Source organism: Psammomys obesus, unplaced genomic scaffold (genome assembly GCF_907164565.1).
Source record: "Psammomys obesus unplaced genomic scaffold, mPsaObe1.curated_primary_1811, whole genome shotgun sequence".
In the NCBI taxonomy this organism is placed as follows: domain Eukaryota; kingdom Metazoa; phylum Chordata; class Mammalia; order Rodentia; family Muridae; genus Psammomys; species Psammomys obesus.
In genome coordinates, this window is record NW_026596057.1 from 14871787 (window position 1) to 14882549 (window position 10763).

The window sequence follows — 10763 nt, forward strand, 5'->3', positions numbered from 1 at the left end:
ATAAACAGGGCAGACAGTAAGAATCCCCACAAGTATTTTTAAACTCCGGATCCCTGAGTCCTGCCTTGGACCTCTTGAATCAGAGCCACATGTAGTAGTCGGTGCAAAAAGATGACATGTGGCTCAGTGTGTGACTTGGTCTTGTAACTGCTGTCCTCAGAGAAAAGGTCTCCTCAATCCAGTTTGTGACAAACATTTTCCTATTTTGAGTAAGATTTGCTCCTTTCGAATGTGGTCTGTCACTCACCATTTAACAAATATTTATTAAGTCTCTCCAGAAAGATCTATTCTTTCCCGTGGAGCTGGACAGCCAGCCGGCAGATGACAGCTGTAAGGGTGTACAACTGAATCAGAGAATTCTCCTGTGGCTTAGAGTTCATGAGGTGGCTTTCCTTACATGGTTATAACACTGCCAATGTGTTCTTAATGAGCTGCCATTTACTTATGCAAATAGCAGGGCACAGATGCCAGGGGCATTGGGGCTTACAGAGCGGCTTGCCTCTGCATCTTGCCTGTGCTTTCAGGCAGAGCTGCTGGCCTCTGGGGCTTGCTCTGGTTTTCATCCTCAGTAGCTGCTGTGAGGGTAGGGTGTCTGTGGCTGTGTGTGTTGGGGCTCTCACCAGGAGGCCTGGCATGAGGGTGCCTCTGGCAGCTAGAGAAGCAGGTAGGAATCATCCTAGATGGCCCCCTGTGCTTTGTCAGCTCTGTCCATCTCTGTCTTGTGCTGGCTGGTTCTACCAAGCTTTGGGAAGCCCAGTGTGGATGGGAAGCAGTGGCTGTTGACCTCAGAAATGAATGTTGTGTTAGACCCAAGTCAGGATGTGAGTTTTATTTCTGGCCTCCACGAAGAAACTTCAGCAAAGGTGCTTTCGAAAGCGCCTTTTCAAAGGACAAAAAAAGTCTTTTTCAAAGGACAAAAGCAAACAAAGACCCTCACCACCAGCAAAACAAAACTCCCTAGGACCTGTCTTCGTTTCTCTCCTGTTTCTCCAAGGATCTTCCTCGTCACAGCCAGAGCCATAGATGATGCTTCCATGGCATACCAGTTACTTTGTTTTCTACTCTTACTGGGACAATACAAAAGCAACTTAAGGATGGTTTAGCAGTTAAGAGCATACATTGCTCTTCCAGAGGTCCCAAGTTCAGTTCCCAGCATCCCTGTCAGAGTCAGAAAGCTCACATGAGATGACCAGGCCTGACCCCCCACCCCAGAATCACCAGTCCCAGGAACTAACCATAGGTCACCAATTCCAGGAACAAGACCATAAAATCCCTCCACCCAAGAAACAGTCTGAGGATAACCACAAGAATAGGAAGGTATCTTATCTCTAGGTGGGGCATCTGTGGGGGACAGCTCACCAACCTTGTAATAGAACATTCATGGCACAGAAAAACACCTTTCCTGAGGTTATGGATAGCTTGTTCAATGTTAGTTATGTTAGTTAGCCAATCACTTTGTAACAAGCTTGCCCTTGCTGAATGTCACCCAGCCATGTAACTGCTAAGCTGGAAATTGCCGGTCCTTGCTCAAACACCAATAAAAAGCCTCCTCCCCCGAGCGTGGGGCTCTACACTTGAGAACTGCTTTGTTGGTGATGGTGTGGGCCCAAGCTCAAGCTTGTAATAAATACCTTACTGCTTTTGTATTGGAATCGGATCCGCTGGACTTTGGGGCCTTCGAGACTTGGGCATAAGAGCAGCTGCTTGTAACTCCTGCTCTAGGGGATTTGACATCCTCTCTGGCCTCTGAGGGAAACTGTACTAGTGCTAGTATGTACATATCGATACACACACACACACAAAAATAAAAGCATAATTTTTTTTTGAGACAGCATATCTCTGTGTAGCCTTGGCCATCCTGGACTCACTTTGTAGACCGGGCTGGCCTGGAACTCACAGAGATTAGCCTGCCTCTGTCTCCCTGAGTGCTGAGATTATAGGTGTGTGCCACTGTGCCAGGCAATAAACGTACATTTTAAATAAAAAATAAGTAAGGATATTTACTTTGGTTCATAGTTGAGGGCCTAGACCCTCAAAGCAGGGATGTCATGGTGGCAGAGAGTGAGACAGCGTGTTCCATTGTACCCACGGCTGGAAAGCAGAGGGCCATGAATGCCCTCAGTTGCTTCTTCCTTTCCCTCTTTTTATTGTCCAAGACTCTATCCTGAATGTGGGCGGGTCTTCCTTTCTTAGTTAAAACCTTTCAGGAAGTATTCTCACAAACACACCCAGAGGTGTGTCTATTAGGATTCCAAATCAGCTTTAATCCAATGAAGACAGCCCATCACAGATAGTGGCTATTCCAGGTCTCTGAGTGTGTGGTTCTGTACTGAGTGTGTCGTGCTCATTCTCCCATAGGCTGTCTCACAGGTCTGCAGCCTTGGGTTCCCATGCCATGGGAAACCTCCCTGGAAAGATGGTTTGATGGGAGTTAGCACCAACCTCTTATGCGCTCCCAGGCCTGCCTGTGCTTCCTTCTGGGTGGGGTTGCTTGGGTAGAGCTAAGTCCTCATGGTCTTAGCTGTAGGGACTGGCTTAACTGGGATGGCAAGGGAATGAAGAAAAGACAGACAAATGTGTGAAAAAGCTGGGATCAGGTGGACTGAGGCCTCTGATGGAGAAGCCACAGCATCTCAGAATCACAGTGTTTTTATTGTGCACAGTTAAACAGCGAGCCAGAGTTATCACATTCAGCTTAGCGAATCTTGGTCGGAGCAGTCTCCGTAGAGAGTAGTTTTTAGTCCATATACATGGGGGTTGGGGAGAAAGCTAAGGCGGGCACCCTCTCGACATCCACACATAGACCAGAGGAAGGCTTTGCCACTCCTGTGGGTATTGGGGTCTTGACAAAGCTGTGCCCATGACAACAACATTCACTCAGGCCTTCACTCAGTCACCTCACCACATAAAAGGCCAGATGCAGTGGCGCACATCTCTAACCACAGCAATCCTAGGGGAGGTGGGAGGAAGACAGGGAAGGGCCATCACCATGCTCTTCACACAGCTACCCTGGGGTACCAAGCTCAGCAGCAGAAACATCTGGGGGGACCCCGCCTCAACACGGAAGGTAAGAAACAAGGCCCAGACGTCGTCCTCTGACTCCCACACATGCACCATAGCATTTGCATTCCTGTGCATGCATGTGCACACACGCACACACATATCCAAGTTAAAAAGTGTTGTGTTTTTATTGTGTTCTTGTACATTAAGAGGGTCCTCGGGAGGAACAGACTGGTAGAATGAATATGCCTTATTAAGGGAACTTACTGGACTGGCTTACATGATAGGAACTAGGGTGCAACAGTGATCGTCTACATTTCAGAGAGACTGAACACCCATCAGTTTTCCATCCTGAATATCTCAGTCGCTCAGCCAGGCTCTGAAGGCCTTGGAAAGCCATTTGTCTTCAGTTTGTATTAGAGAGCCCAAAAGGCTAGATTCTAATGCGAGTGGAAGGTGGCACCACCACCACCCCACCACCACCACCATCATCACCATCATCACCACCACCGCCACCATCACCATCACCATCATCACCACCACCACCATCACCACCACCACAACCACCACCATTACCATCATCACCACCACCACCACCACCCCACCATCACCACCACCATCACCACCACCATCACCACCACCATCACCACCACCACCACCACCACCACCACCACCACCACCACCACCATCACCACCACCACCACCACCACCACCACCACCACCACCACCATCAGCAACATCAGCAGTGGCATAGATAAACTTACCAAGAAGGGAAATCAAGCAAGCAAATAGCACCGAGTTTTCCTTGGATCTCTTTTTATCTAAGGCACCTGCCAGAATGTATCACCTACTCGGAAGGTGGATCTTTTCCCCTCAGTTAGTCCTTCCTGAAAATGTCCTCATCAACCCACCTAGAGGGTGCCTCTTTGTTGATGCTCCATCCCCAAGTTGACAGTCAGGATGAACACACCTTGCATTCCCAAAGAGTTAAATAGCCTTCTTAGGACCAGCCGCTCTGTAGAGGGATATCTGGTGTTTTCACAACAACGGACTTTGGAGCTGGTGCCTCAGCTCCTTACAGGCTCCGTGAATGTGAGAGGTCATTTGGAAGAGCCTCACTTTGGATGGTGGAGAGCAGGAATGATGGCGTGGCTGCAAGAGCTCACGGGAGTTAGCTTTTGTATAGAAATATAAACTGTTGTCATGGAAGCTGCCCGTCCCTCGAAGAGCCAGCTCGTGCCCCTTTCAGAAGAGAAGGATGATAAACAGGCTCAGGCCAATGACCGTGGGGTCACTTTATGGGCTGGGCTATAGGCGCTGCCCCCGTCTCCAGTCCCGCAGACAGATTGGCACTGCACGTGGCACTGCCCTTATGCAGGAATATTACAAATTCCGGTTCTTGAGACATTGTGCCAAACCCTTCAGCAAGATAGAAATCTCCCACATCTGCTTTGCCGCTCCGAGTCACTAATTTTGGCAACTGGATAAGGGAAGTGAGTTCTCTGTGAGGCGCTATCTCCCCTTGCGCTGAATGAATATACGTACATATTTCATGTTTTGTTTCTGGGTTTGTAAAATACAGCACTGGCATTAGTTGTGGTGAGCAAACTGCCTCCAGTTCTTTTTAGAGCGGGGCAGGCAATAATCAAATAATTACACTCTTAACTATTTTTGGCAATAATTCTGGAAAGGCCCGTTTTGTTTTCTAAAGGGGAGGAGCAACCAAATCTAAGCATGTTGAAAATGTCATAGGAAAACTTGTTGCTTCGTATGCTAATTAAAGATGTTTTAAAAATAATCTATTAATGATGCGTATTAATGAAGTTGATCATGGTGTTTCCACACATTTATATACAACGACTAATCACATCCAAACTCCCTTTGCCCTCAACCTCCAACAATTGTTACTCTAAGTTTTGTTTTTACCTTTATTTATTTGTGTGTGTGTGTGTGTGTGTGTGTGTGTGTGTGCATGAGCCTGTGAATGTCCGAGGACAACTTTTTTGGGATTCAGTTCTCCTCTTCTACCTTGTTTTGAGGCAGGGTCTCTCTAGGCATAGTCCACGCTAGCTGCTTCCTGAACTTCTGGGCAATTCTCCAGACTCTTCATTCTTTTCTTTCCGGAGATGGGACCAGGCAGAGATTTGTGACCTCTTTGGTAGCTCAAACTCAGAAAGTAGTTCATATCTTACTATGGCTCCTGGTTACAGCACTCTGTTGTTTGCTGGGAGATTACATCCAGTCCCAAACACGGTACTGCACAGAGTTCAAGTCACTTATCTAAGTAGGATGCTGACCTATGGGACTATGAACATTTCCAGTAGTCGGGACCACCTGTGTTACACTGATGGAGTTTGCTGGCATTGTCTTCTTCAACTCTACCCTTCAAAGGTTAGACTATTGTCACCCACAGGGAGGCATTGCTAGGGGCATTTGTTTCTTATGCTCTTGTCCCAGGCCTTTGAGATTTTCAGAGTTCCCGTCTCACTCTTGCTGATTCAGTGTTTTCTGATAGCCACCCTCCGCAAGATGCAGGCATGCATTTGTTACTTGGGTTCTCTGTGGGGGAGGTGTGCTGGTGCTTCTTTCCAGCCTCCTTGGGTCTCTTCCTCTGTGCATTTCCTTGGAAGCCTGAACGGATGTTTGACTGGCCCTTCACTTCCGTGGGTTGTCATGTGGAACAGGGAGGCTGATCATGACCTATCTCCTATCCAACCTAGAAAACACCATTTTCCTACACCATGGATAAAGTTCATGCCAAACTGTTGCCGTTCTGGGTTAGGCCATCTTGAAAAAAGGACCTCATCTGAAAATAAAATTCATGGTTTTCCACAGGAATCACATCTCCCTGGGTTGAGCATCCGGCGGCATTCTTGCTCTCTCAGCTCCAGCCACACTGGCTACCCCACAACCCCCCAGCACCCGGTGTTCCTGCTGACCTCAGGGCCTTGGCAGACACTGTATCTTTCTCTTAGCGCACTTATTCCTTGGCCTCTTTGTTATTCCAACAGCCTGCTTCTAGGTTGCCTAGCAACCTCTGATGCTATCATCTGCCACAACCAGGTGCCCCAAAAGGCCATCCCTTTCTCTCTTATTTTTACTTCTCTTAACTCTTTTTCTTGCTCTGTCTCTCTGTCTCTTTTATGGGAGCCCTCCTCTTTGCCATGTCCCTCTTTCCCACAGTAAATCTCTTTCACAGCAGATCTGTCGCTTGGTCTTTTTAATCATCATACAACACTTGTTTGTCTGTGTTCTCCTTAGTCTTCCTTCCTAGCTTGGCTGAACAGCACTTCTTTAGAGAAACGGCTCCACGCTGGCACTGTTGGGGCCATTTCTCTGTTCTACCTATAGCCCCTCTTCTCTTCCTTTATGGCACTCACCACAAATCACAGGTTTTTTTTTTTTTTGTTGTTGTTGTTCGTTTTTTAAATTTTTAGCTTTTGTGAGATCGTTTCATTGGTGGCTGACTCGGTGGTAGACCGAGAGCAGAGTTACCCTGTTGGAGTCAGCGGTGTATCGTCATCAGATGCAATGCCTGGCAGATAGTGCTCCGTGCGGCCTGGTTGGTGAACAGACTGAAAGGACTCACTGTTTCCTCACCCCTGTTGGGAATGTGTGTAGGCAGCAGCCATATTCTCCCCTGGTAGACTCCTAGCCAGTGCTTCCGGGACGTGCTGAGAGAAGCACCTTTGAACCTGGTCATCTGGCAACAGCTCTGGGCAAAAGGGAAGGGACTAGAATCCTTACAAGAAAGACTCTCAGTAACCAGAGTTGGTATTTAGGCAATGAGCTGGAGGCTTAAATCTAACGTGGCTGGGATAGAGTTAATCGAACATCCCGGAGCTCTCTGCGTGTGCTGGCTTCCCTTGAGAATTGCAAATGGGCCCTGACTTGTAGTGGTTGAGTTTCTATTTTCCATTTTTACTATAGTGTGAAAGCCATATGCATGGAGTAGAAACATTACTATGAAGTTTGAATCATCATCTTTCCCTGGGCATGTGATATCCTATCCAGAACGATGCTGGTTCATGATACTGGGGGGCGGGGTGTGTGTGTGTGTCTTGAACCTTAGTCCTTATTTAGTCTTATATCATTAGAGGAAACTAGATACAATATGGCATCTTGTGTCTCTAAGCTATAGTGCTCAGCAGCTTAAGCCTCTTCAGTGCATTATTTGCTTATGACACGTTAAGCTTATGATAGGTTTATGGAGATGTAACCCCTTTGCAAGCATAGGTGTCATCTGCCTGCCTATCAGTAGATCATGAGTGGAAGTGATGGTAGCTTGTAACACAGAGGTAGTTAGCTCCATGATCACTTTTCATCTTTTCTCTCTTCTTTCCTTCCTTCCTTCCTTCCTTCCTTCCTTCCTTCCTTCCTTCCTTCCTTCCTTCCTTCCTTTAATCATCTTCTAGGTCTGTGAATAAAAACTCATGTTCAGAAATATTACTTACCACATGGAATAGCAGAAGAAAAGGCATGAGGTTTGTGACTATTAGAATAGTAACTATTTACAAACAGTTCCTTCCTTCCTTCCTTCCTTCCTTCCTTCCTTCCTTCCTTCCTTCCTTCTTCTTCTTCTTCCCTTCCTTCCTTCCTTCCTTCCTTCCTTCCTTCCTTCCTTCCTTCCTTCCTATCTTTCTTTCTTTTTTTCTTTCTTTCCTTCCTTCCCCTGATAGACAACACCCTGTTGTTTGTTTGTTTGTTTTTTGTGAACAAGAAAGGAATCTTCATTGTATTGTTAAGGCTTTGGGTTTAAGATTAACCTTAATACCTTAGGATCTGTTTAAAAAAATAGTTTCAATACATTAACTTTTTTAGGTGTGTGTATGTGTGTGTGTGTGGGTGGGTAGACATGCCACAGCATACATGTATAAGGGGACAACTGTGGAAGTCAGTTCTTTTCTTCTACCTTGTCCCAGGGGATCAAACTCAGAGCATCAGGTGTAGTGGCAGATGCCTTCACCTGACCTGTCTGGCTATGCTGGGTTTACCTGTTACTGTAACATCGAACAGACTGTCCTGACTAATATTCCTAAATGTTTCTCAAGATTCAGTTTTCTAAAAAAGCAAAACGTTTCTTTCCTTGTAAGCTTATACCTGGTTAGCAGGTGGCTTTATACTTCTTAAATTTGAATTAAGCATCCCTGGCAACCCACCAGGGAGTTCTCAGACACCGCCGCTCCTGACAATACTTGGTGGTGCGGAGCGCCTCACACACGTTCCTTCTCCTTTGCCAGGAGCAGTGTTTCCTACTGAATGAGCATCTCCCGGCCCCCGGTAGCACTTCTGATGCAGCTCAGGATGAGTTATGCTTGGCAGATTCCCGGACAGTCTTGTACTCCAGGTGAGCTTGGTGTCTCCTTGAGCACATCCCTCGGAGGCCTCCCTCATCTCCAGTTATCCATCATCAGGTCCAAAACTGACAGGTTCAGGCCCTGAGCCATCGATGATGCCTCCCTATCAAGATTCAGGGTGAAGATGGTACCTTTCTGTGACAACTGCCAAGGAAGTCCTGTTGCCTTTTCTTTTCCTGAGAACCCCTGGAGAGGTTTCAGGATCCTGCATGGCATGGGTGTGGGTGCCAGGAAGGGGATTCTCCTGGCGGGTGTGGGAACTGGTGTGCAGAGCCAAATTCTGTTAGTGCTGGAGGCAGCTTCAAGCTTCTGATGGGCCTTGGGTAAACAACTGCACGTTTGCCACCCACAACACAGGCTTGGGTATGAGAGAGGAGCTCTCAACAGGTTCCAAGCCGCTGATCACCAGGGCTTGCCACCTAAGACACTGGCATTCTTTGCCAGAAAAGCCTGCTTTCACTTATTACATTCATGTGGTGAGACAATCCATGAAGGTTTAAGCTCATACATTAATTCACACCCTCTGATTGGCTTGAAACACTCCATAGAATGAGGAGGGTTTTTCATTGTCATCTACCTATCTATCTATCTATCTATCTATCTATCTATCTATCTATCTATCTATCTATCTCTATTTATTTAATTTCTTGTCATCTTAAGAAAGAGCCAAACCTTCCCATTTGGGATTCTTACCAGCTTGCTCTAGGGCGTTTGCTAATGATTGGTGTCAGTGCATAAACATCATTCACAGGTGAGACCACCTCTTTTAAGCTGTGGCTTGTTACTCTCGCTGAGAGGGTCCTTCCTGGTCCAGGAGCTGCCTGAGGAGGACTGTGGACCTTTGTGTGCATTGCCTGTAGAGGGGCCAGTGGTGGTGGTGGTAGGTGGATGTCTGCTGTATTTTTGGAGGTTCAGTGCTGTGGCCTTGCAAATAACCACGGTGGGTTTCTGAGCTCAATATGAGCTGGTGCATTTTTGTGTCTTTTTCAATTGCAAGGTCTAAAGAGTTGAGGGTCGGAGGGGGAGGTCCTCTCTGGGCAATGACTAGCAGATGAGAGGAGTAATAGCTAGGTGTCCTCCATAGTCCTCCATAGTCCCCCAGGGAACTGCACAGGGGAAGGTGGCCCCACAGGCTGGAAATGATCAATACTGGGTTTCTTGGTGTCTTAGTTAGGGTTTCTATTGTGGTGAGGAGACAGCGTGACCACAGCAACTCTTATAAGGAAACATTTAATTGGGGCTGGGTACAGAGGTTTAGTCAATTATGGTCATGGTGGAAACATGGCAGCACATCGGCAGGCGTGGTGCTGGAGAAGTAGCTGAGAGTTCTACATCCATACAGTCAGGTAGCAGGTTGAGAGTGAGCCACTGGGCCTGGCTTGAGCATCTGAGACCTCAAAGCCCACTCCCCAGTGATACACTTCCTCCAATAAAGCCACACCTACTCCAGCAAGGCCACACCTCCTAGTAGTGTCACTCTCTATGGACTCCCCATGGGGACCATTTTCATTCAAACCATCACACCTCGTTACCATGGTGGGTTAGAGACTGGGGGCTAGATTTAATAGACTTCAGAAAAGTAAAGTGAGTGGTGATATGGAACGAATCCTCTGCTCTGCTTGCTGGTTTTCTAGAACACAGTTCTTTTGGGGGAGAGCTGACTAAATGCTGGCAGGTGACTGCTGGGAGGCCTCAAAGATATCTGATGGCACTGTAGTTTTAATGATGACTTAGTGTGACTTAGTGTAAGTATCTCGTGCAGGGAGAAACCCTCTTGCATCTTGCTAGAGTGGCAGAGTTAGATGCGTGGCTGGAGAACCCGGATTCTACCATGCCAGAACCAGAGTCCATCTGCTGATTCCCGGATACAGTATAGTGACCTCTTACCCTAGACCTGCTGTGCAGCTAAATGGTTGTGTGAAGGCACAGTCCTTGTTGAATCGGGCAGCCATTGCTCCCCCGCATCTGAACAAGGCTTATGTGAGGGATGTAGTCACAGGGTTGGTTTTGCAATGTGTAAATGAGTGGGGGATTCTTATGTGCTGATTCTAACAGCTGTCCTCATGTCTCATGGTCAGTGGTGTCTCAGGGGCTTTCCCAGGCTTCCCTGTGGCTTTCCTACCTCTTTGTTCTCTGGAGCTTAAATCCAAGCCGAGCACTCTTTTTGGATGAACTCTGGGCACATTTACCTGGAGTATCTGAGTCTAAGGGTTCAAGCCTACGGAGGTACCCAGCATTATAGAGCGTTAAGGGGAATGGCTATATAAGCATTTTTGGCCAACTGCCTAAACATATCTTAAGTTGAAAAAAGTCCTAAATGTTCAAGGTGCCAATAATAATTTATAACTTTTTTTTTTTTAAAAGATTTACTTATTTATTATGTATGCAGTATTCTGCCTGCATATA